This window comes from Scyliorhinus torazame, chromosome 10 (assembly GCF_047496885.1).
Source record: "Scyliorhinus torazame isolate Kashiwa2021f chromosome 10, sScyTor2.1, whole genome shotgun sequence".
Taxonomy (NCBI): Eukaryota; Metazoa; Chordata; class Chondrichthyes; order Carcharhiniformes; family Scyliorhinidae; genus Scyliorhinus; species Scyliorhinus torazame.
The window spans coordinates 246,238,615-246,263,150 of NC_092716.1; the positions used below are offsets into that span (position 1 = coordinate 246,238,615).

At 48.8% G+C, this 24,536-nt stretch overlaps 1 non-coding gene across 1 annotated transcript; it reads left to right on the forward strand.

Moving 5' to 3' along the window:
• The first annotated feature begins 5,035 nt into the window (after positions 1-5,035).
• Positions 5,036-5,109, forward strand: trnai-aau (transfer RNA isoleucine (anticodon AAU)). The gene has a single exon. It is a non-coding gene; the product is annotated as a tRNA-Ile (tRNA).
• Positions 5,110-24,536: the final 19,427 nt, after the last annotated feature.

A 24,536-nucleotide genomic window follows, 5' to 3' on the forward strand; every position in this document is an offset into this window, starting at 1 on the left:
TAAACCGGAGAGGCATAAATATCCTGGCCGTGAGGTTTGCTAGTGTCACACGGGAGGGTTTAAACTAGTATGGCAGGGGGGTGGGCACGGGAGCAATAGGTCAGAAGGTGAGAGCATTGAGGGAGAACTAGGGAATAGGGACAGTGTGGCTCTGAGGCAGAGCAGACGGGGAGAAGTTGCTGAACACAGCGGGTCTGGTGGCCTGAAGTGCATATGTTTTAATGCAAGGAGCATTACGGGTAAGGCAGATGAACTTAGAGCTTGGATTAGTACTTGGAACTATGATGTTGTTGCCATTACAGAGACCTGGTTGAGGGAAGGGCAGGATTGGCAGCTAAACGTTCCAGGATTTAGATGTTTCAGGCGGGATAGAGGGGGATGTAAAAGGGGAGGCGGAGTTGCGCTACTTGTTCGGGAGAATATCACAGCTGTACTGCGAGAGGACACCTCAGAGGGCAGTGAGGCTATATGGGTAGAGATCAGGAATAAGAAGGGTGCAGTCACAATGTTGGGGGTATACTACAGGCCTCCCAACAGCCAGCGGGAGATAGAGGAGCAGATAGGTAGACAGATTTTGGAAAAGAGTAAAAACAACAGGGTTGTGGTGATGGGAGACTTCAACTTCCCCAATATTGACTGGGACTCACTTAGTGCCAGGGGCTTAGACGGGGCGGAGTTTGTAAGGAGCATCCAGGAGGGCGTCTTAAAACAATATGTAGACAGTCCAACTATGGAAGGGGCGGTACTGGACCTGGTATTGGGGAATGAGCCCGGCCAGGTGGTAGATGTTTCAGTAGGGGAGCATTTCGGTAACAGTGACCACAATTCAGTAAGTTTTAAAGTACTGGTGGACAAGGATAAGAGTGGTCCAAGGATGAATGTGCTAAATTGGGGGAAGGCTAATTATAACAATATTAGGCGGGAACTGAAGAACATAGATTGGGGGCGGATGTTTGAGGGCAAATCAACATCTGACATGTGGGAGGCTTTCAAGTGTCAGTTGAAAGGAATACAGGACCGGCATGTTCCTGTGAGGAAGAAAGATAAATACGGCAATTTTCGGGAACCTTGGATGACGAGTGATATTGTAGGCCTCGTCAAAAAGAAAAAGGAGGCATTTGTCAGGGCTAAAAGGCTGGGAACAGACGAAGCCTGTGTGGCATATAAGGAAAGTAGGAAGGAACTTAAGCAAGGAGTCAGGAGGGCTAGAAGGGGTCACGAAAAGTCATTGGCAAATAGGGTTAAGGAAAATCCCAAGGCTTTTTACACGTACATAAAAAGCAAGAGGGTAGCCAGGGAAAGGGTTGGCCCACTGAAGGATAGGCAAGGGAATCTATGTGTGGAGCCAGAGGAAATGGGCGAGGTACTAAATGAATACTTTGCATCAGTATTCACCAAAGAGAAGGAATTGGTAGATGTTGAGTCTGGAGAAGGGGGTGTAGATAGCCTGGGTCACATTGTGATCCAAAAAGACGAGGTGTTGGGTGTCTTAAAAAATATTAAGGTAGATAAGTCCCCAGGGCCTGATGGGATCTACCCCAGAATACTGAAGGAGGCTGGAGAGGAAATTGCTGAGGCCTTGACAGAAATCTTTGGATCCTCGCTGTCTTCAGGGGATGTCCCGGAGGACTGGAGAATAGCCAATGTTGTTCCTCTGTTTAAGAAGGGTAGCAAGGATAATCCCGGGAACTACAGGCCGGTGAGCCTTACTTCAGTGGTAGGGAAATTACTGGAGAGAATTCTTCGAGACAGGATCTACTCCCATTTGGAAGCAAATGGACGTATTAGTGAGAGGCAGCACGGTTTTGTGAAGGGGAGGTCGTGTCTCACTAACTTGATAGAGTTTTTCGAGGAGGTCACTAAGATGATTGATGCAGGTAGGGCAGTAGATGTTGTCTATATGGACTTCAGTAAGGCCTTTGACAAGGTCCCTCATGGTAGACTAGTACAAAAGGTGAAGTCACACGGGATCAGGGGTGAGCTGGCAAGGTGGATACAGAACTGGCTAGGCCATAGAAGGCAGAGAGTAGCAATGGAGGGATGCTTTTCTAATTGGAGGGCTGTGACCAGTGGTGTTCCACAGGGATCAGTGCTGGGACCTTTGCTCTTTGTAGTATATATAAATGATTTGGAGGAAAATGTAACTGGTCTGATTAGTAAGTTTGCAGACGACACAAAGGTTGGTGGAATTGCGGATAGCGATGAGGACTGTCGGAGGATACAGCAGGATTTAGATTGTCTGGAGACTTGGGCGGAGAGATGGCAGATGGAGTTTAATCCGGACAAATGTGAGGTAATGCATTTTGGAAGGTCTAATGCAGGTAGGGAATATACAGTGAATGGTAGAACCCTCAAGAGTATTGAAAGTCAAAGAGATCTAGGAGTACAGGTCCACAGGTCATTGAAAGGGGCAACACAGGTGGAGAAGGTAGTCAAGAAGGCATACGGCATGCTTGCCTTCATTGGCCGGGGCATTGAGTATAAGAATTGGCAAGTCATGTTGCAGCTGTATAGAACCTTAGTTAGGCCACACTTGGAGTATAGTGTTCAATTCTGGTCGCCACACTACCAGAAGGATGTGGAGGCTTTAGAGAGGGTGCAGAAGAGATTTACCAGAATGTTGCCTGGTATGGAGGGCATTAGCTATGAGGAGCGATTGAATAAACTCGGTTTGTTCTCACTAGAACGAAGGAGGTTGAGGGGAGACCTGATAGAGGTATACAAAATTATGAGGGGCATAGACAGAGTGGATAGTCAGAGGCTTTTCCCCAGGGTAGAGGGGTCAATTACTAGGGGGCATAGGTTTAAGGTGAGAGGGGCAAGGTTTAGAGTAGATGTACGAGGCAAGTTTTTTACGCAGAGGGTAGTGGGTGCCTGGAACTCGCTACCGGAGGAGGTAGTGGAAGCAGGAACGATAGGGACATTTAAGGGGCATCTTGACAAATATATGAATAGGATGGGAATAGAAGAATACGGACCCAGGAAGTGTAGAAGATTGTAGATTAGTCGGGCAGCATGGTCGGCACGGGCTTGGAGGGCCGAAAGGCCTGTTCCTGTGCTGTACATTTCTTTGTTCTTTGTACCCCTCAACGTCCTGTTTTCTAAACTCTCAAATGGCCACTGGTCCAGGGGAGGAGAGAGAAAACAATTCAAAAACACCCTGAAGCTCTTCTCAAAGAGCCATTCGGTCCATCGAGTCTGCATCGACCCTTCAAATGAGCACTCTGGCCATTTACGAGTGTTCACCCCGCCCTATACCCGTAACCCCATAACCCAACCTGCGTATCCCTGGACACTAAGCGGCAATTTAGCACGGCCAATCCACCTAACCCGCACATCTTTGGACTGTGGGAGGAAACCCACGCAAACACAGGGACAACGCACAAACTCCACGCAGACAGTCACCCGAAGCCAGAATCGAACCCGGGTCCCTGGGGCTGTGAGGCAGCAGTGCTAACCACTGTGCCGCCGTGCCACCCGGCACTTAATCCAAGTGGTGACAACTTGTCCACCAGGTTGCATCCAGATTTGAGTCACAATAACTTAATGTTAATGATGGACTGTTAGCGTTCTGCTATCTTTACTGTGCCTCACCCCCACTCTGTGTCCCCCCCGCCCCCCCAGGAATTAGACTAAACAAATATACATGCTGGTATATATCCAGGTTACTTAATAATACTTTGTCAAAAGTTTAAACCTTGGGTTATATTATCATTTTGAATATTACAGAGTAAAATGCAAGATAAACAAAGTGCAAATTTGCTGAAATTAAAGATTCAAAAATCCATTTAGAAACCCGTGCAGAATATTCAGGCGAACAGCAAGTTACTTAAAACCCCCAATCAAAAATATAAAGAGCAGTTTCTGATTTGCGTCAGTTATGAGGAAACCTATCTAAGGCATCAACTCAGTGATGGTGGCGCTAAGCTGACTGATTTGTTTACCGAAGCCTCCAATTTAAATAGAATCTGTTGCCTTTAGAATTACCTAACCATTGTCTACCTTACTGTTAGACTTCTTAGTTTGAGTGTTGATTGAGGACCAAAATGCATTTTTCGGAGACGCAGCTGCAGCATTATCACCTTTGTCCCCACCTGGAAAAGCCTCTTCTCAAGGCCTTTGTGTCTGTACGTGTTTGTGTGTGTGTGAAATTAATGTGTGCGATTTTCTCGGAGGATTTTAACTGCCTTTGAGCTGAGTTAAATTTTTAACCCCTCCATTGCCTGAGTCAAATGGGCTAAATCCTTACCAGAGGCAGGGCAGAGCAGGAAAAGGAAGAAACTTTAAGCAAATCCTGTGCTCCAGATCCCGCTGAACCTTGGGGGCATCCGGCCCCTTTGATGCGACCATCAATTCACTCGAAGACACGTGGAGAAGTAAACCGTGGTTTTAATCAGCTTAGAACTGAGCCTGCCTGTGACCGGTACAACACTGAAGGTGGCCCCGCAGGTCAGCAGCTCTTATACTTCCTGTAAAGGGGGTGGAGCCATGGGCGGAGCCCGTACATGCCCCAACATATCCCCTGCGGGTGAAGCCACACAATGGCCCATAGGTAGAGCCCACAGGGTTAACACAGTGCACTGGTGAATTATCAGTAATTATACATTCACCACACCCTTGTGAACAAAGATCTGTCGGTCGGGAACCAGCGTGTTCGGTCACATGAAAAGCCATGGCAGAAACACGCGCCTGAGGTGTGGTGACCCTCAGGTTAAATCATCACCAGTCAGCTCTCCCCCTCTCAAAGGGGAAAGCAGCCTATGGTCATCTGGGACTGTGGCGACTTTACTTAACTTACACGGCAGAAACGCACGACCCTGAGTAGATGTCATCCTTGAGCTGAGCGACAGCCGCTGACGCTGACAACATGCCTGTTGGACAGGATCAATCTCTCGGGCTTTTCTCTTTGACTCTCTATGCCTGCTTCGTTGCTTAATCCTAGTGACTAATTGTTTGTTACTCAACATTTGCATGCTGTTAACTGTGATTCAAAGTTTAATAAACTAATTCATAATTTGGGCACTTCTGGTCAGTTGGTGCCGTGGCTTAGTTGGTTAAAGCGCCTGTCTAATAAATAGGAGATCCTGAGTTCAAATCTCAGCGGTGCCTTAGCCACAATCTGGCATTTTGAGGGTGTTGGTTCATCACAGTGGGCTAAAGAGCTGGCTTGTAATGCAGAACAATGCCAGCAGTGTGGGTTCAAGTCCTGTATTGGCCTCCCCGAACAGGAGTGTGGTGACTAGGGGCTTTTCTCAGAAGCTTCATTGTGACAATAAGAGATTATTATTATTTTCTTTGACAATGGCCAAGAAGATATCAATTCATTCGCTTGACACTTTGTGCAGATCCTGGTGCGATGTGTTCGCATTAATACTCATCTAATCCTGACTGGCTGATAGCTGAGAGAGCCATTAATTCCTAGGCATAGACAGGGTAGTAACCTCCTGAGGGTTCTTTGAAGGGGGTTAAGAGTTAATCTGACACCGTTGATGAATATACTTATCAGGGTATCAATCCCAGTGTTCTTACAGGCCCCAGAGGTGAAAGCACATTCTCTGATTCACTGAATCACCCTGATTTATACTTTGAAGCAGTACTGGATCAATTATATTTTTGGCTTTACTGTTCCTTATTATGCAGATGTTAATATTTAAACATATATAATAGGAGAATCAGTATTTAATTACAATATAAACTACTTCAGACTGCAGGCAGTCCCCAGGGACCCTGCAGCAAAATAAATTTTGTGCCAAAATGCTTCCAGCAGAAAATCATAATTCCCAACGACAGTGTTTGATTAAAAAGGCAGCCATTTGACACTGCTCCAGAATGACTGAAGCACATTTGCCACAAACCTTGACTGATACATCCAGGAGTGGCTTCAAGTGGTCATGATTTGAGTTTTATTATTCCAGCTACGTTTTCCACCTTTCGGATAGTCTGGTTTATGAAACTCACTCGGTCTCCGATAGCAGTAACAAAATAGCTTTTAAATAAAGCGAACTGCTGCATGCGTTTCAATTTAAGGGAAGGTGGAGTGCTGTGATGGAGAGGTTGCAGCCTATTATTGGTTGGGATGATCAAGGTTCAGGGTAAACCAACTGACCTGATCTATATTATTTGACAAGGAAGCGTGTATGAATAGCGGCGCTGTTTGTCACTGAAGCCTGGGATCTTTCCCAAACTGTTCCAGGTGTTAAAGATATTAGTTTCGATCCTGTTGAGCATTCTCATTTACAGAGTTTGGAATTATTTTCCAGCAACTGCGACATCGCTTGACAAATTCTTCAAGCACGGAATTCCGTGACGATTACAATCCCCAAAACACGATTTGTATATATATATTTTTTTATCTGACTTTGTTGATTCTTAAAAATTGCTATGTGGGAACTCGGAGGCAATGATTTGGTCGCTGGCTCTGAGGGTGGGGCAAATGATTTTTTACGCCACATGATGATTTTATCACGTTCAATAAATATTTTTTTTAGTTCTCAAAACTGGCTCAAATGTGGCAGCACATAAAAGTGAGCAACTTTGTTGCTTTATCCATTAACAGCCAATTAACCAATGGAGACAGGGCTACCAGAGTTTAAAGTGTACAGGTAAGAAATTATTTAAGTACTTTAGCAGTAAAAAAATAAGGCTGGAAAATTGATTCATTAAAGATGCAAATGGGGGGATCTCATTGCGACTTATAAAATTCTGACAGGACTAGACAGGATAGATGCAGGCAAGATGGTGGTGTCCCGAACCAGGGCCGGGATTCTCCGCTAACCGCTGGCGGGTCGTACCGCACCAGGGAGTGGTGCGAACCACTCCGGCGTCGGGCCGCCCGGAAGGTGTGGAATCCTCTGCACCTTCGGGGGCTAGGCCGGCGCTGGAGTGGTTGGCACCACGCTAACCGGTCGCCGAAGGGCCTCCGCTGGCGTATTTCCTGCGCATGCGCAGGGGGTTTCTTCTCCGCGCCGGCCACGGCAGAGCTTTACAGCGGCCGGAGCGGAGGGAAAGAGTGCCCCCACGGCACAGGCCCGCCCGCAGATCGGTGGGCCCCGATTGTGGGCCAGGCCACCGTGGGGGCGCCCCCCCCCCGATACTCCCGCGCCCCACCGAAGACACTGCAGGCCGCCCGCAGAGCCAGGTCCTGGCGGTACGGACCTGGTGTAACCTATGCCGACGGGACTGGCCGAAAACGGGCGGCCGCTCGGCCCATCGCGGAGAGGAGAATCGTCACGGGGGGGGGGGGGGGCACTGCCAACGGCCCCCGACTGGTGCGGCATGATTCCCGCCCCCGCCAAAACAACGGCGCCGGAGACTTCGGCAGTCGGCGTTGGGGCGGCGGGGTGGGATTCATGCCGCCGCCCCGGTGATTCTCCAACCCGCCAGGGGGTCGGTGAATCCCGCCCAAGGGGTCACAGCCGGATTCAGGGTAAACTATTTCGGACAGAGATGAGGAGACATTTCTTCACCCAGAGAGTGGTGAGTCTGTGTAATTCATTACCACAGGGAGTAGTTGATGCTAAAATATTGAATATATTCAAGTGGCGGCTAGATATCGCACTTGGGAAGAATGGGTTCAAAGGCTACGGGGAGAACGCAGTGGGTTAGTCCTCCTGCCTCACGGCACCGAGGTCCCAGGTTGGATCCCGGCTCTGGATCACTGTCCGTGTGGAGTTTGCACATTTTCCCCGTGTTTGCGTGGGTTTCGCCCCCACAATCCAATGCTAAATTGCCCCTTAATTGGAAAAAATGAATTGGGTACTTTAATTTTTTTTAAGAAGGCTATGGGGAGAAAGCTATTGAGTTGGATGATCAGCCATGATCGTGATAAATGACAGAGCAGGCTCGAAGGGCCAAAAGGCCTCCTCCTGCTCCTATCTTCCATGTTTTTATTGTTATGGGCGAGGCCTTTCAGAACCCCAAAATGTATCATGGAGTTCAACCAACCTCTCTCTTTAATGGATTTGTTGCTTTGCCGAGCACACGGCTTGTTCCCTATGTTATAACCTGCCTACTGACGATTGGCTGGGGACTAATGACTATTCCACAATCCTAGGGGAGTATGAACTTCCCCAATGAGGGGGGCGGAGAAACTCCTACTATAAATAAGCTGGCCAGTCCAGGAACCAGCAGGAAGGAGAAGGTAGCAGGGGAAGTTACTGCTACTGTTATGTATATATTGTTATAGTAAATAAACGTTATTATTTTGTATCCTTAAAACTCGTGCTGGATTCTTCGGGGCCCTTACAAAACTGGCGACGAAGGTAAAAGTGAATAGCTGTCTACACTGCTGAAGCCACCTCCCTGGATTTTTGTTGGATACAGGTTGGAAGTTGTTTTCTATTATACCATGCCTCTGTACGGACGTTTGGATGTTTTTGATGCTGCGCTGGAAAGCTGGAACCAGTACACACAACGGATGCGTTACTATTTCCGGGCAAACAATATCACTGAAAATGAGCGCCAGGTGGTCATATTGCTCACCGCCTGCGGCCCGCATACGTTTGGGGTGATTAGGAGCCTTACGTACCCAGCTGCGCCGGACACCAAAACGTTTGACGAACTTGTGAATATAGTGGGGCAACACTTTAACCCAACCCCGTCCACGATAGTCCAGCGTTACCGGTTTAATACCGCTGAGAGGACCCCTGGAGAATCCCTTGCCGATTTTTTTTATCCAGACTACGCGGGATTGCGGAGTACTGTGACTATGGTGAGACCTTGTCAGAAATGTTACGCGACCGTTTGGTTTGCGGTATTAACAATGCGGCCACCCAGAGAAAGTTGTTAGCGGAGCCAACATTGACTTTTCAACAGGCAATACAAATAGTCTTGTCCCGAGAGAGCGCAGAGCGAGGAGTACAGGAGCTACAGGGAATGGAAGTGCATGCCTTGGGGCGCAACCCTTTTCGCCCAAAAACGTCCCCCCGCACTCCTGTGGTACCTTGGGCGAGGCAACGACCAGACCGACGCCAGTGGCCATCGGACATTCCTCCCCGAAGGGAGCCTTCTCCAGAGCCAATGGATGAGGAGCCATGTCCGTGTCAGACTTGTAGGCGCCGACACCGTCGCGGACGGCGGTCCTGGGGACGCCAGAGGTGCCGTCGTTCCGACCGAAACTGGGACCAGCCCAGGGGCCATAACTGGGACCAGCCCAGAGGCCGTACCTTCCATGTGGATGAACCTGCGGCGACCACTCCTGAGGACGTGGAGAAGGTAGGATGACTGCCTGCAGCTGCATTGTGTGGCAGCTCCCCGTGTGGCCCCCATTAAGGTGACAGTACGGGTCAATGGCCACCCTCTGGAGATGGAGTTGGATACTGGCGCAGCGGTCTCCGTGATCGCCCAGAGGACATTCGACCGCATCAAGCAGGGTATACAGACCCTTACATTAACTGACTCACAGGCCAGGTTGGCCACCTACACGGGGAACCACTGGACATTGCAGGAACTACAATGACCCCTGTTGTCTATGGACGCCAGGAGGGGCGTTTCCCACTTATCGTGGTGCGCGGCCATGGGCCCAGCCTGTTGGGTCGGGACTGGTTGCGCCATTTGCGGTTGCAATGGCAGCACATCCTCCAAACAGTTTCTGGAGGGTTGACTGAGGTGCTAGGACGATACCCAGAGGTATTCCAGCCTGGTTTGGGGAAAATAAAAGGGGCCGTAGCCCGTATCCAAGTTGAACCAGGAGCCACGCCGCGCTATTTCTGGGCGCGCCCAGTGCCTTACGCTTTGCTCGAGAAGGTAGAAGGGGAGCTCACTCGTTTGGAGAGTTTGGGTATTATCAGGTCCGTCCGTTTTGCTGACTGGGCAGCACCAATTGTACCAGTAATGAAGCCAGATGCCACAGTTCGCTTGTGTGGCGACTATAAACTTACAGTGAATAAAGTTTCCCGACTCGACCGATACCCAATGCCTCGCATAGAGGATCTCTACGCGAAACTTGCAGGCGGACTCTCATTCACAAAATTAGATATGAGTCACGCCTACCTGCAGTTGGAGCTGGACCCTGCCTCCCGACCATATGTAACAATTAACACACACCGGGGCCTGTATGAATATACACGGTTGCCCTTTGGAGTATCCTCTGCCTGCGCAATTTTTCAACGTGTTATGGAGGGCATTTTGAGAGGTTTACCACATGTGGCTGTCTACCTAGATGACGTGTTGATTACAGGGACGTCGGAGCAAGAGCATTTGGAAAATCTGGAGGCTGTCCTTAGACGCCTTTCGGAGGCTGGAGTCCGTTTACGTCACACAAAGTGCGTATTTCAGGCAAAAGAAGTAGTCTACCTAGGTTATCGGGTGGACCGCGAGGGTCTGCACCCCGTCGCAGAGAAGGTGCGTGCAATTCAACATGCCCCCACCCCGACTGACACTTCGCATCTTCGTTCTTTTCTCGGTCTCGTAAACTATTACGGGAAGTTACTCCCCAATCTGGCAACTACACTGGCCCCCTTGCACCTGCTGCTGAAGAAAAATCACACCTGGGTTTGGGGTCAGCCGCAAGAAACCGCTTTCCGGCGGGTAAAGCAACAATTGTCGTCGTCTGGGTTACTAACCCACTATGATCCGGGAAAGCCTTTGCTCGTCACATGTGATGCATCCCCGTATGGTATTGGGGCTGTCCCGTCCCACAAGATGGAGAACGGGGCCGAGCGACCGATAGCTTTCGCCTCCCGCACATTGACTGCAGCGGAGAAAAAGTACGCGCAGATCGAGAAGGAGGGCCTGGCAGTGGTTTTTGCGGTGAAACGCTTCCACCAGTATGTGTACGGCCGCCATTTCACTATCGTGACTGATCATAAGCCCCTGCTGGGACTCTTCAGAGAGGATAAGCCAATACCGCCCATTGCTTCTGCACGGATCCAGCGCTGGGCTTTGTTGCTTGCTGCATATGAGTATTCTCTGGAGCACAAACCAGGAACGCAGATAGCAAATTCCGACGCACTGAGCCGATTGCCTTTATCGACCGGCCCCATGTCGACCCCCACGACCGGTGAGGTGGTCGCAACCCTAAATTTTATGGACACCTTGCCTGTCACGGCATCACAGATCCGTGAGTGGACCCAGACGGAGCCAGTCTTGTCAAAGGTTCGGCACATAGTCCTGTATGGTGGGCAGCATAGACAGCTCCCAGGCGAATTGCGGGCATTTTCCTCCAAGCTGTCAGAGATCAGAGTGGAAGGCGGCATCCTCTTGTGGGGGACGCGGGTGATTGTCCCGGAAAAAGTCCAGGAGCTGATATTATCAGACTTGCACAATGGGCATCCGGGCGTGACCAAGATGAAAATGTTGGCCCGGAGTTATTTCTGGTGGCCAGGCCTCGACACCGACATTGAGAAGGTGGCCCAAAACTGCTCCATTTGCCAGGAGCATCAGAAGCTTCCGCCGGCCGCGTCCCTACATCACTGGGAATGGCCAGGGCGGCCTTGGGCACGCTTACATGCAGATTTCGCAGGCCCTTTTCAGGGATCCATGTTCCTTCTACTAATTGACGCCCAGTCCAAATGGCTGGAGGTGCATAAGATGCAGGGGACAACGTCCTGCGCAACAATTGAAAAAATGCGTTTATCATTTAGTACGCATGGCCTCCCCGAGGTGCTGGTCACGGATAATGGCACTCCATTCACGAGTGAGGAGTTTGCTAGGTTTACAAAGATGAACGGCATCCGCCATATCCGCACTGCCCCTTACCACCCGGCTTCAAATGGGTTGGCAGAGCGTGCAGTGCAAACATTCAAAAGAGGCCTAAAGAAGCAGTCTTCCGGATCAATGGACACGAGACTGGCTCGGTTTTTGTTTACGTACAGGACCACCCCCCATACAGTGACTGGGGTAGCTCCCGCAGAACTCCTAATGAGCCGGAGACTTCGCACCCGCCTTAGTATGGTCTTCCCGAACATTGGCGCAAAAGTACGCCGCACACAAGAACGGCAGGGACCGGGATTGTCTCGGCATCGTCCGATTCGGCAGTTTGCGCCCGGTGACCCAGTATTCGTGCGGAATTTTGCTGGTGGTGCCCAATGGGTTCCTGGTGTAATCTTTCGCCAAACGGGCCCTATATCATACCAAGTGCAAGCCCAGGGTTGTCTCCAGCGAAAACATGTAGACCACGTCCGGTCCAGAAGATCATCCCCGCAAAAGATTCCCCGCCCCCCGGAGCTCAGTTCAACAGCGGCAAAGACCAGAGACAAGGGAAGGTAGTCCTCCAAATCTTCCACTGGTGCCTCACTCGAAGCCTGCGCAGGTCGTGACGGGACCGAATGGGGATAGAGACGCTGACATGACGGAGGCAGCAGACTCTGACTCCGAGATGGAGATACAGGATGAATCAGAGGGGGAATCCTCGGGTCCACAGGCCGTGAATGTACTTCCGTTCATCACGGAAGTGCCGGTCTCCGTCTCGTTATACGCCGCCTGATCCAGCGCCGCGTGCAAATGGGGTCCGGCCTGCGGCCAAACGAGTTCGACGCCTTCCTTCGCCAGGGCCTACGGTGGATTCCTTGGACTTTGGGGGGGAGGGATGTTATAACCTGCCTACTGACGATTGGCTGGGGACTAATGACTATCCCACAATCCTATGGGAGTATGAACTTCCCCAATGAGGGGGCGGAGAAACTCCTACTATAAATAATCTGGCCAGTCCAGGAACCAGCAGGAAGGAGAAGGTAGCAAGGGATGTTACTGCTACTGTTATGTATATATTGTTATAGTAAATAAACTTTATTATTTTGTATCCTTAAAACTCGTGCTGGGTTCTTCGGGGCCCTTACAAAACCCTAGGTGTGTGATTACAATTATGGACACGTGGGTTTTTAAACACAAAACACTGTTTATTCCATGAACTCAACTTAACATCTGAAATAAACATTGGATCTCTTAACACCCCTTACTTCAAAGATAACTCAGAAAATATTGCAACAGTAAATAATTCCTTAAACTGTTCCTTCAAACGTCCAAGAAACTTAACACCTTTAAACAAAATCACATCAGGTCAAAGGCTTTAAATCACCCAAATGATCCAGAGATAGTCTTTCATGGCAGAGATCCAGCTCACTGCAAAACACAGCCACGCCCAGCTCTTTTCAAAACTTGCAGCTCTCTGGAAACACACAGACATAAACACTGCTTATTAAACTGAAACTAAAAACCTGCAAAATGGCTGACCTGAGCACAGCCCCACCCACTCTCTGACATCATTGTTTTCTTAAAGGTACATTGCTTCAACATCCATGTCTTAAAGGTACTCTCACATGACACCTCCACCCAAGAAAAAAAAAAAACCCATCAACTTCAAGATGGTTTCATTTTTCACTTTTGCACTATCCACTAAGAAATGTACACAGTAAATATACCTTTTCGTTTTTATTAAAAAAAACAGCACATGCAAACAGGTATAATAAAATAGTCCATTTTTCTTTGTTCTTCTTCCTCCAACCGAAATCCTTCTCGATTGACAATCTCTTTGAACAAAGTCTCTGCACGATCCATCCATTCCTCTACTCCTCGGCATTTCTCTTTAGAATCAGGTACTTTAGTTCAATCTGACCACAGAGTCCCTTGCAATTCTCCAACATCGGAGCATTGGTAATCACAACTTTCAGGCAGTCAAATGCCTGTTGAAAGTCTGCTGTCCATTGAAATTTTTTAGGTTTCTTTAGCTAGTCCATCAGTGGAGTAATCACGCCACAAAACTTTTGCCCAAATGTTCGATCAAATCCACTCATGCTAAGAAATCACCATATTTCCCTTCGTCTTGAGGGTATCGGAAACTCCTCAAGGAAAGTGATTCGGGCTTCTCCAAATTCACTTTCAGCTAGGCTCACCACCAAACCCGCCTCCTGAAGTCGATCGAAGAACTCCATACGATGTATTAAATGTTCTTTCCATGTCTGGAAGTTGGAAATAAAAGCAGATTGTCCCACTTTCTCCATGCAATCCGTCAAATGTGGGATAGGATAAGAGTCCGTTCTTGTAACTGCATTCACCTTTCGATAGTCCACACACAACCGTTGGGTACCATCTGGTTTAGGTACCATCACTATGGGTGAGCTCCATTGGCTGCAACCCACTTCAATTATGCCATTCTTCAGCATACTCTCAATCTCTCTGTTAACCTGTGCCAATTTTAAAGTATTAAGTCTATACGGATGTTGTTTGATAGGAACAGCATTTCCCACATCTACATCATGTATAGCCATTTTAGTACTTCCCAATTTATCTCTACAAACTTGCCCACGATATCAATAACTCTTTCAGGTCAGTTTGTTTTTCCTCTGGAAGGTAACTTAACAATTCATCCCAATTTTTAAGAACATCCTCATTTTCCAATTTAATTTGAGGTATGTCAAATTCACAGCCATCTGGATTTGGTTCATCACTTTGAGTTAGAATCATTAAAACCTCCTTTTACTCGCCTTCCCTTTCAAAGTACCTTTTAAGCATATTCACATGACACACTCGGTGTGTCTTCCTTCTATCTGGTGTTTTTACCACATAATTCACCTCACTTAATTTCCTTTCAATCTTATACGGTCCACAAAACCTAGCTTTTAAAGGCTCCCCTACCACTGGTAACGACACTAAAACTTTATCCCCACTGGCAAAACTACAAACTTTGGATTTCTTGTCCGCGACCCGTTTCATCACATTTTGTGCAACTTTCAAATGTTGTCTAGCCAATTCACCTGCTCTATTTAATCGTTCCCTAAAATTTGACAGGTAATCCAATAGTTTAATTTCCGATTTCTCACCCACCAATTTGTCCTTAATCAATTTAAGTGGTCCTCTTATCTCATGACCAAAAATTTGTTCAAAAGGACTAAATTTGGTAGACTCATTAGGTGCATCCCTAATTGCAAACAATACGAATGGGATTCCTTTATCCCAATCCTCTGGATAATCTTGACAATACGCCCTCAACATAGAACATAGAACGATACAGCGCAGTACAGGCCCTTCGGCCCACGATGTTGCACCGAAACAAAAGCCATCTAACCTACACTATGCCATTATCATCCATATGTTTATCCAATAAACTTTTAAATGCCCTCAATGTTGGCGAGTTCACTACTGTTGCAGGTAGGGCATTCCACGGCCTCACTACTCTTTGCGTAAAGAACCTACCTCTGACCTCTGTTCTGTATCTATTACCCCTCAGTTTAAAGCTATGTCCCCTCGTGCCAGCCATTTCCATCCGCGGGAGAAGGCTCTCACTGTCCACCCTATCTAACCCCCTGATCATTTTGTATGCCTCTATTAAGTCTCCTCTTAACCTTCTTCTCTCCAACGAAAACAACCTCAAGTCCATAAGCCTTTCCTCATAAGATTTTCCCTCCATACCAGGCAACATCCTGGTAAATCTCCTCTGCACCCGCTCCAAAGCCTCCACGTCCTTCCTATAATGCGGTGACCAGAACTGTACGCAATACTCCAAATGCGGCCGAACCAGAGTTTTGTACAGCTGCAACATGACCTCCTGACTCCGGAACTCAATCCCTCTACCAATAAAGGCCAACACTCCTTAGGCCTTCTTCACAACCCTATCAACCTGGGTGGCAACTTTCAGGGATCTATGTACATGGACACCTAGATCCCTCTGCTCATCAACACTTTCAAGAACTTTACCATTAGCCAAATATTCCGCATTCCTGTTATTCCTTCCAAAGTGAATCACCTCACACTTCTCTACATTAAACTCCATTTGCCACCTCTCAGCCCAGCTCTGCAGCTTATCTATATCCCTCTGTAACCTGCTACATCCTTCCACATTGTCGACAACACCACCGACTTTAGTATCGTCTGCAAATTTACTCACTCACCCTTCTGCGCCCTCCTCTAGGTCATTGATAAAAATGACAAACAGCAACGGCCCCAGAACAGATCCTTGTGGTACGCCACTTGTAACTGAACTCCATTCTGAACATTTCCCATCAACCACCATCCTCTGTCTTCTTTCAGCTAGCCAATTTCTGATCCACATCTCTAAATCTCCCTCAATCCCCAGCCTCCGCATTTTCTGCAATAGCCTACCGTGGGGAACCTTATCAAACGCTTTACTGAAATCCATCTACACCACATCAACTGCTCTACCCTCGTCTACCTGTTCAGTCACCTTCTCAAAGAACTCGATAAGGTTTGTGAGGCATGACCTACCCTTCACAAAGCCGTGCTGACTATCCCTGATCATATTATTCCTATCTAGATGACTGTAAATCTTGTCTCTTATAATCCCCTCCAAGACTTTACCCACTACAGACGTGAGGCTCACCGATCTATAGTTGCTGGGGTTGTCTCTGCTCCCCTTTTTGAACAAAGGGACCACATTTTCTATCCTCCAGTCCTCTGGCACTATTCCTGTAGCCAATGATGACATAAAAATCAAAGCCAAAGGTCCAGCAATCTCTTCCCTGGCTTCCCAGAGAATCCTAGGATAAATCCCATCAGGCCCCGGGGACTTATCTATTTTCAGCCTGTCCAGAATTGCCAACACCTCTTCCCTACGTACCTCAATGCCATCTATTCTAATAGCCTGGGTCTCAGCATTCTCCTCCACAACATTATCTTTTTCCAGAGTGAATACTGACGAAAAATATTCATTTAGTATCTCTCCTATCTCTTCAGACTCCACACACAACTTCCCATCCCTGTCCTTGACTGGTCCTACTCTTTCCCTAGTCATTCGCTTATTCCTGACATACCTATAGAAAGCTTTTGGGTTTTTCTTGATCCTACCTGCCAAATACTTCTCATGTCCCCTCCTTGCTCGTCTTAGCTCTCTCTTTAGATCCTTCCTCGCTACCTTGTAACTATCCATCGCCCCAACTGAAACTTCACACCTCATCTTCACATAGGCCTCCTTCTTCCTCTTAACAAGAGATTCCACTTCTTTGGTAAACCACGGTTCCCTCGCTCGATGCCTTCCTCCCTGCCTGACCGGTACATACTTATCAAGAACACGCAGTAGCTGATCCTTGAACAAGCTCCACTTATCCAGTGTGCCCAACACTTGCAGCCTACTTATCCACCTTATCCCCCCCAAGTCACATCTAATGGCATCATAATCGCCCTTCCTCCAGCTATAACTCTTGCCCTGTGGTGTATACTTATCCCTTTCCATCATTAACGTAAACGTCACCGAATTGTGGTCACTGTCCCCAAAGTGCTCTCCTACCTCCAAATCCAACACCTGGCCTGGTTCATTACCCAAAACCAAATCCAACGTGGCCTCGCCTCTTGGTGGCCTGTCAACATATTGTGTCAGGAAACCCTCCTGCACACACTGTACAAAAAACGACCCATCTAATGTACTCGAACTATATCTTTTCCAGTCAATATTTGGAAAGTTAAAGTCTCCCATAATAACTACCCTGTTACTTTCACTCTTATCCAGGATCATCCTCGCCATCCTTTCCTCTACATCCCTCGAACTATTTGGAGGCCTATAGAAAACTCCCAACAGGGTGACCTCTCCTTTCCTGTTTCTAACCTCAGCCCATACTACCTCGGAAGATGAGTCCCCATCTAGCATCCTCTCTGCCACCGTAATACTGCTCTTGACTAGCAGCGCCACACCTCCCCCTCTTTTGCCTCCTTCTCTGAGCTTACTAAAACACTTAAACCCCGGAACCTGCAACATCCATTCCTGTCCCTGCTCTATCCATGTCTCCGAAATGGCCACAACATCGAAGTCCCAGGTACCAACCCATGCTGCCAGTTCCCCTACCTTATTTCGTATACTCCTGGCATTGAAGTAGACACACTTCAAACCACCTACCTGAACACTGGCCCCCTCCTGCGATGTCAAATCTGTGCTCCTGACCTCTATACTCTCATTCTCCCTTACCCTAAAACTACAATCCAGGTTCCCATGCCCCTGCTGCATTAGTTTAAACTCCCCCAAAGAGCACTAACAAATCTCCCCCCCCAGGATATTTGTGCCCCTCAGGTTCAGATGTAGACCATCCTGTCTGTAGAGGTCCCACCTTCCCCAGAAAGAGCCCCAGTTATCCAGAAATCTGAATCCCTCCCGCCTGCACCATCCCTGTAGCCACGTGTTTAATTGCTCTCTCTCCCTATTCCTCATCTCACTATCACGTGGCACGGGCAACAACCCAGAGATAACAACTCTGTTTGTTCTAGTTCTGAGCTTCCATCCTAGCTCCCTGAAAGCCTGTCTGACATCCTTGTCCCCTTTCCTACCTATGTCGTTAGTGCAATGTGGACCACGACTTGGGGCTGCTCCCCCTCCCCGTAAGGACCCGGAAAACACGATCCGAGACATCACGTACCCTTGCACCTGGGAGGCAACATACCAAACGTGAGTCTCTCACGCTCCCACAAAATCTCCTATCTGTGCCCCTGACTATCAAGTCCCCAATTACTAATGCTCTGCTCCTCTCCCCCCTTCCCTTCTGAGCAACAGGGACAGACTCCGTGCCAGAGGCCCGTACCCCATGGCTTACCCCTGGTAAGTCCCCCCCCCCACAAGTATCCAAAGCGGTATACTTGTTTCTCAGGGGAACGACCGCAGGGGATCCCTGCACTGACTGCTTCTTCCCAGTTCCTCTTACAGTTACACCAAAGATTGGAGATAGATGGGTAACTAATTCCCTAAAGCTGCTATCTATGACCCCCTCTGCCTCCCGAATGATCCGAAGTTCTTCCAACTCCAGCTCCAGTTCCCTAACTCGGTCTTGGAGGAGCTGGAGATGGCAGCACTTCCTGCAGGTAAAATCAGCAGGGACACTAACGGCATCCCTCACCTCAAACATCCTGCAGGAGGAACATTGCACTCCCTTCCCTGCCATCCCTCTAACTTTCTATCAAGATCTGGCTAACAACTAAATTAAATTAAAAAAAAAAAAATAATAATAAAATATGGTACTTACCTCACACCAATGGGTTTTATTATTAGGTTAGAGGAGGAGGGCGGGTGGGAGACACTACACGTGTAGTGTCTCGGGTTTCCTCTCAACCTGAATTTATTGGTGAGGGACTTCCCAGAAGTCTGCGGGTCGAACTTCCTGTTCCCGCCTTAAACACTGAAATTTAAAAAAAACAACAGAGAGGGACCAAAAAAAAAAACGGGAGCAGGCAAGTGTTTTACCTAAATACTCACCCTCCAGCTGCCTCTGCGTTCCCGCTGAAACTCCAAGATCTGCTCCTGTAAAGGTAAGTTACTTTAGGATTTCAGTACTCACCAGCAGTCTCTGCACTCCGCTCCAGCTGAAGCTCCAACATTGTCTTTAATGTCTGATGCCACCTTTCTAACGCTCCCTGCCATTCTGAATGGTACGCAGTTGATTTAAATTGTTTTATTCCTAAGCTATCCATAACGTCTTTGAATAACTTTGAAGTAAAATTTGTTCCTTGATCCGATTGAATTTCTGTGGGTAGTCCATATCTAGTAAAGAATTTAAGTAACTCCTCCACAATCCTTTTAGCTGTAATATTACGTACTGGAATGGCCTCTGGAAACCTAGTAGACACATCCATTATAGTCAAAAGATATTGATTCCGACTTTTTGTTTCAGGAAGCGGTCCAACAGAAGAATCGATTAGGACTCTTGGAAAAGGTTCCTCAAATGCTGGAATGGGTATTAAGGGCACTGGTTTTATCACTGCTTGAGGTTTCCCTATCACTTGACATGTGTGACATGATTGACAAAATTTAACTACATCTTTATGTAGTCCAGGCCAATAAAAATGTTTCTGGATTTTAGCTTGAGTTTTCCTTATTCCCAAATGACCTCCCACTGGTACCTCATGTGCAACTCGCAACACCTCCTTTCTATACTCTACCGGCAATACTACCTGATGAACTTCTGCTCACTTTTCATCCGCCTGCATATGTACAGGTCTCCATTTTCTCATCAAGGCATCATTTTTATGGTAATAACACTCTGGGATACTCTCAGATTCCTCTTCCGTATATGCTTTCTGATATATCCGTTTTATTTTTACATCTTTCTGTTGTAACTCCGCCAATTTTCCTGAACTAAAAATATCCGCCTCATCCTCCACCTCTTCTTGTTCTTTTTCAACCATCCGATCAAAAATCGTTTCTGATAATTGCACTTCAACTTCACTCTTTGATTTCTCCTCGTCTTAACCTGTGACTTTGCGACCTTGTTACTACACAATCCCGACATTTGGAATTGAATTTTTAAACACCTCCAAAAGTATAATTTCTCTGAGAGCTTCATACGTTTGGTCTATTTTCAAAGCCCTTATCCACCTATCAAAATTACTCTGTTTGAGCTTTTCAAACTCCATGTATGTTTGACCAAATTCTTTCCTTAAATTTCTAAACTTTTGTCTGTAAGCTTCAGGCACTAGCTCATATGCACTTAAGATGGATTTCTTCACCTCCTCATACGTTCCAGATACCTCCTCCGGGAGTGATGCAAACACTTCAGTAGCTCTACCTACCAGCTTTGTTTGAATCAGTAAAACCCACCTATCCTGTGGCCATTTCATTTGTTTAGCTACCTTCTCAAATGAAATGAAAAAGGCTTCCACTTCCTTCTCGTCAAACCTTGGCAATGCTTGGACATATTTAACTAGATTTAACATAGTCTTCGACTATGACGCTCTTTCTCACTATCCTCATCACTATCATCCAACTGTACGTTTCCCTTTACGTCTGCCAATTTTAACTGATTGTCATGTTTCATGGCCATTTTCTGAAGTTCAAACTCCCTCTCTTTTTCCCTGATCTGTATCTCCCTTTCGTTTTCTTTTTGTTCTGCTAGGGCTATTCTTTCTTTTCCCCTTTCTTCTCTCTCCTTTTCTTTTTCCCCTCTCTCTCTTTCTCTTTCTTTTTCCTCTCTCTCTCTTTATCTTTCTTTTTCCTCTCTCTCTCTTTCTCTTTCTTTTTCCTCTCTCTCTTTCTTTTCCCTCTCTCTCACTCTCGTATGCCAGCCGCTTTAATTCTTTCTCATGTTCCATTTGTTTAATTTGCAACTGAATTTTTGCCATTTCCAATGAGTCAAACTCTATCTCCGGCAACTGTAAATGCTTAACCACCGCCATAATTACCTCATCTTTTCGCATTTTGTCAGGTAATGGTTTTTTTTCCAAATAATTTTTATTTGGGTTTTCACAAAATATCAACACCAGAATGAAAAAGAAACCCAGTAAAATTAAATACAGAACAAATTAATACCCCCGCACCCCCCTCCCCCCTATACATAAATAATAAATTAACACCCCGAGTTAACACAAAGCAAACATAGCAAATATATACACCCCCTCAGATCCCCCAGCGTAAATAACCAAAAATAAAATAGAACCCCCCCCCCCCGCCCCGCCCGGGTTGCTGCTGCTGCTGACCATTGTCTACCGCTCTGCCAGGAAGTCCAAGAACGGTTGCCACCGCCTAAAGAACCCTTGTACCGATCCCCTTAAGGCGAATTTAACCCTCTCCAATTTAATGAACCCCGCCATATCGTTGATCCAGGATTCCACGCTTGGGGGCCTCGCATCCCACCACTGAAGAAGAATCCTTCGCCGGGCTACCAGGGACGCAAAGGCCAGAATACCGGCCTCTTTCGCCTCCTGCACTCCCGGCTCCTCTGCCACCCCAAATATTGCGAGCCCCCAGCCCGGCCTGACCCTGGATCCTACCACCCTCAACACCGTCCTCGCTGCACCCTTCCAAAATTCCTCCAGCGCTGGGCATGCCCAGAACATATGGGTGTGGTTTGCTGGGCTTCCTGAGCACCTAACACACCTGTCCTCGCCCCCAAAGAACCGGCTCATCCTTGTTCCTGTCATGTGTGCCCTGTGCAGCACCTTAAACTGTATGAGGCTGAGCCTCGTGCACGAAGAGGAAGAGTTCACCCTCCCTAAGGCATCTGCCCACGTCCCCTCTTCGATCTCCTCTCCCAACTCCTCCTCACACTTACCTTTCAACTCCACCACCGAGGCCTCCTCCTCCTCCTGCATCACCTGGTAAGTTTCCGAGATCTTCTCCACTCCAACCCCCCCCCCCCGCCCCCCCCCCCCCCCCCCCCCCCGAGAGCACCCTGTCCTGTACTGTATGTGGCAGTAGCCACGGGAATTCCACCACTTGCCGCTTGGCAAACGCCCTTACCTGTAAGTACCTGAAGGTGTTCCCCGGGGGGAGCCCGTACTTCTCCAGTTCACCCAGGCTCGCGACCTTCCCGTCCACAAACAGGTCCCCCAACCTTCTTATCCCTGCCCTGTGCCCTGTTCTTTGTTCTTTATAAGGGAATAGTGTAGATAGGCTTTAGAGTGGTTTCAGAGGTCGGCGCAACATCGAGGGCTGAAGGGCCTGTACTGCGCTGTAATGTTCTATGTTCTATGTTCTATGTGCCACCCCGAAAACCCTCCATCTATTCTCCCTGGGACAAACCGGTGGTTCCCCCGTATTGGGGTCCACACCGAGGCCCCAAATTCCCCCCTGTGCCGCCTCCACTGCACCCAGATTTTGAGGGTAGCCGCCACTATCGGGCTCGTGGTATACCTCCTTGGAGGGAGCGGCAGGGGCGCCGTTGGCAGCGCCTCCAGATTCGTACCCACACAGGACACCGTCTCCAGCCTCTTCCATGCAGCCCCCTCCCCCTCCATCACCCACTTGCGCACCATTGCCGCATTGGTGGCCCAGTAGTACCCACATAGGTTGGGCAGTGCCAGCCCCCCCCCCATCCCTACTCCACTCCAGGAACACCCTTCTCACCCTCGGAGTCCCTCGCGCCCACACAAACCCCGTTATGCTACTGTTGACCCGTCAAAGAAGGCCTTCGGGATAAAAATGGGGAGGCACTGGAACAAGAACAAAAACCTTGGGAGCACCGTCACCTTAACTGACTGCACCCTACCCGCCAGGGACAGCGGCAACGCGTCCCACCTGTTGAACTCCTCCTTCATTTGCTCCACCAGCCTCATGAAATTAAGTCTATGCAGGGCCCCCCAGCTCCTGGCCACCTGGACCCCCAAGTACCTAAGCTCCTCTCCGCCCTTTTTAGTGGGAGCTCGCCAATCCCCCTCTCCTGGTCCCCTGGGTGAACCACGAACAACTTGCTCTTCCCCATGCTGAGCTTGTACCCTGAGAAATCCCCGAACTCCCTGAGGATCCTCATTACCTCCGGCATTCCCCCCACCGGGTCCGCCACATACAGCAGCAGGTCGTCCGCATAGAGCGACACCCTATGCTCCTCCCCGCCCCGCACCAACCCCCTCCAGTTCCTCGACTCCCTCAATGCCATAGCCAGGGGTTCAATCGCCAGTGCGAAGAGCAGGGGGGACAGGGGACACCCCTGCCTCGTCCCTCGATGCAACCAAAAGTACTCAGACCTCCTCTTGTTCGTGGCCACACTCGCCATCGGGACCTCACACAACAGCCTAACCCACCTAACAAACCCCTCACCAAACCTGAACCTCTTCAGCACCTCCCACAAGTACCCCCACTCTACCCTATCGAATGGCTTCTCAGTGTCCATCGCCACCACTATCTCTGCCTCCCCCTCCCTCGCCGGCATCATAATAACGTTCAGGAGCCTCCGCACATTCGTGTTCAACTGCCTCCCCTTCACGACTCCCGTCTGGTCTTCATGGATCACATGCGGCACACAATCCTCAATTCTTGTGGCTAAGACCTTCGCCAGCACCTTGGCATCTACATTTAACAACGAAATCGGCTTGCAAGACCCACACTGCAGGGGATCCTTGTCCCGCTTCAGGATCAAGGAGATCAGTGCCTGGGACATCGTCGGGGGCAAAGCCCCCCCCACCTTGCCTCATTGAAGGTCCTAGCTAGCAACGGGCCCAATAGGTCCACATATTTCTTGTAGAATTCGACCGGGAAACCGTCCGGCCCCAGTGCCTTCCCCGCCTGCATGCTCCCTATCCCTTTGGCCAGCTCCTCCAGCCCAATCGGGGCCCCTAATCCTGCTACCAGTCCTTCCTCCACCTTCGGAAACCTCACTTGGTCCAGAAAGCGGCCCATCCCTCCCTCCTCCCGTGGGGGCTCGGACCGATACAATTCCTCATAAAAGTCCCTGAAGACCCCATTGATGTCAACCCCACTCCGTACCATACTCCCTCCCCTATCCTTAACTCCCCCGATCTCCCTAGCTGCGTCCCGCTTCCGAAGCTGATGCGCCAGCATCCGACTTGCCTTTTCCCCATACTCATAAATTGCCCCCTGGGCCTTCCTCCACTGCACCTCCGCCTTCCTGGTGGTCAACAGGTCGAATTCGGCCTGGAGGCTACGCCTCTTCCTCAGCAGTCCCTCCTCCAGCACCTCCGCATACCTCCTGTCTACCCTCACCATCTCCCCCACCAGCCTCTCCCTCTCCCTCTGCTCTCTCCTCTCCTTGTGAGCCCTAATGGAGATCAGCTCTCCCCTAACCACTGCCTTCAGCGCCTCCCATACCATCCCCACTTGGACCTCCCCATTATCGTTGGCCTCCAGGTATCTCTCTATGCTTCCTCGGACTAGCTCACTCACCTCCTCGTCCGCCAACAGCCCCACATCCAAGCGCCACAACGGGCGCTGGTCCCTC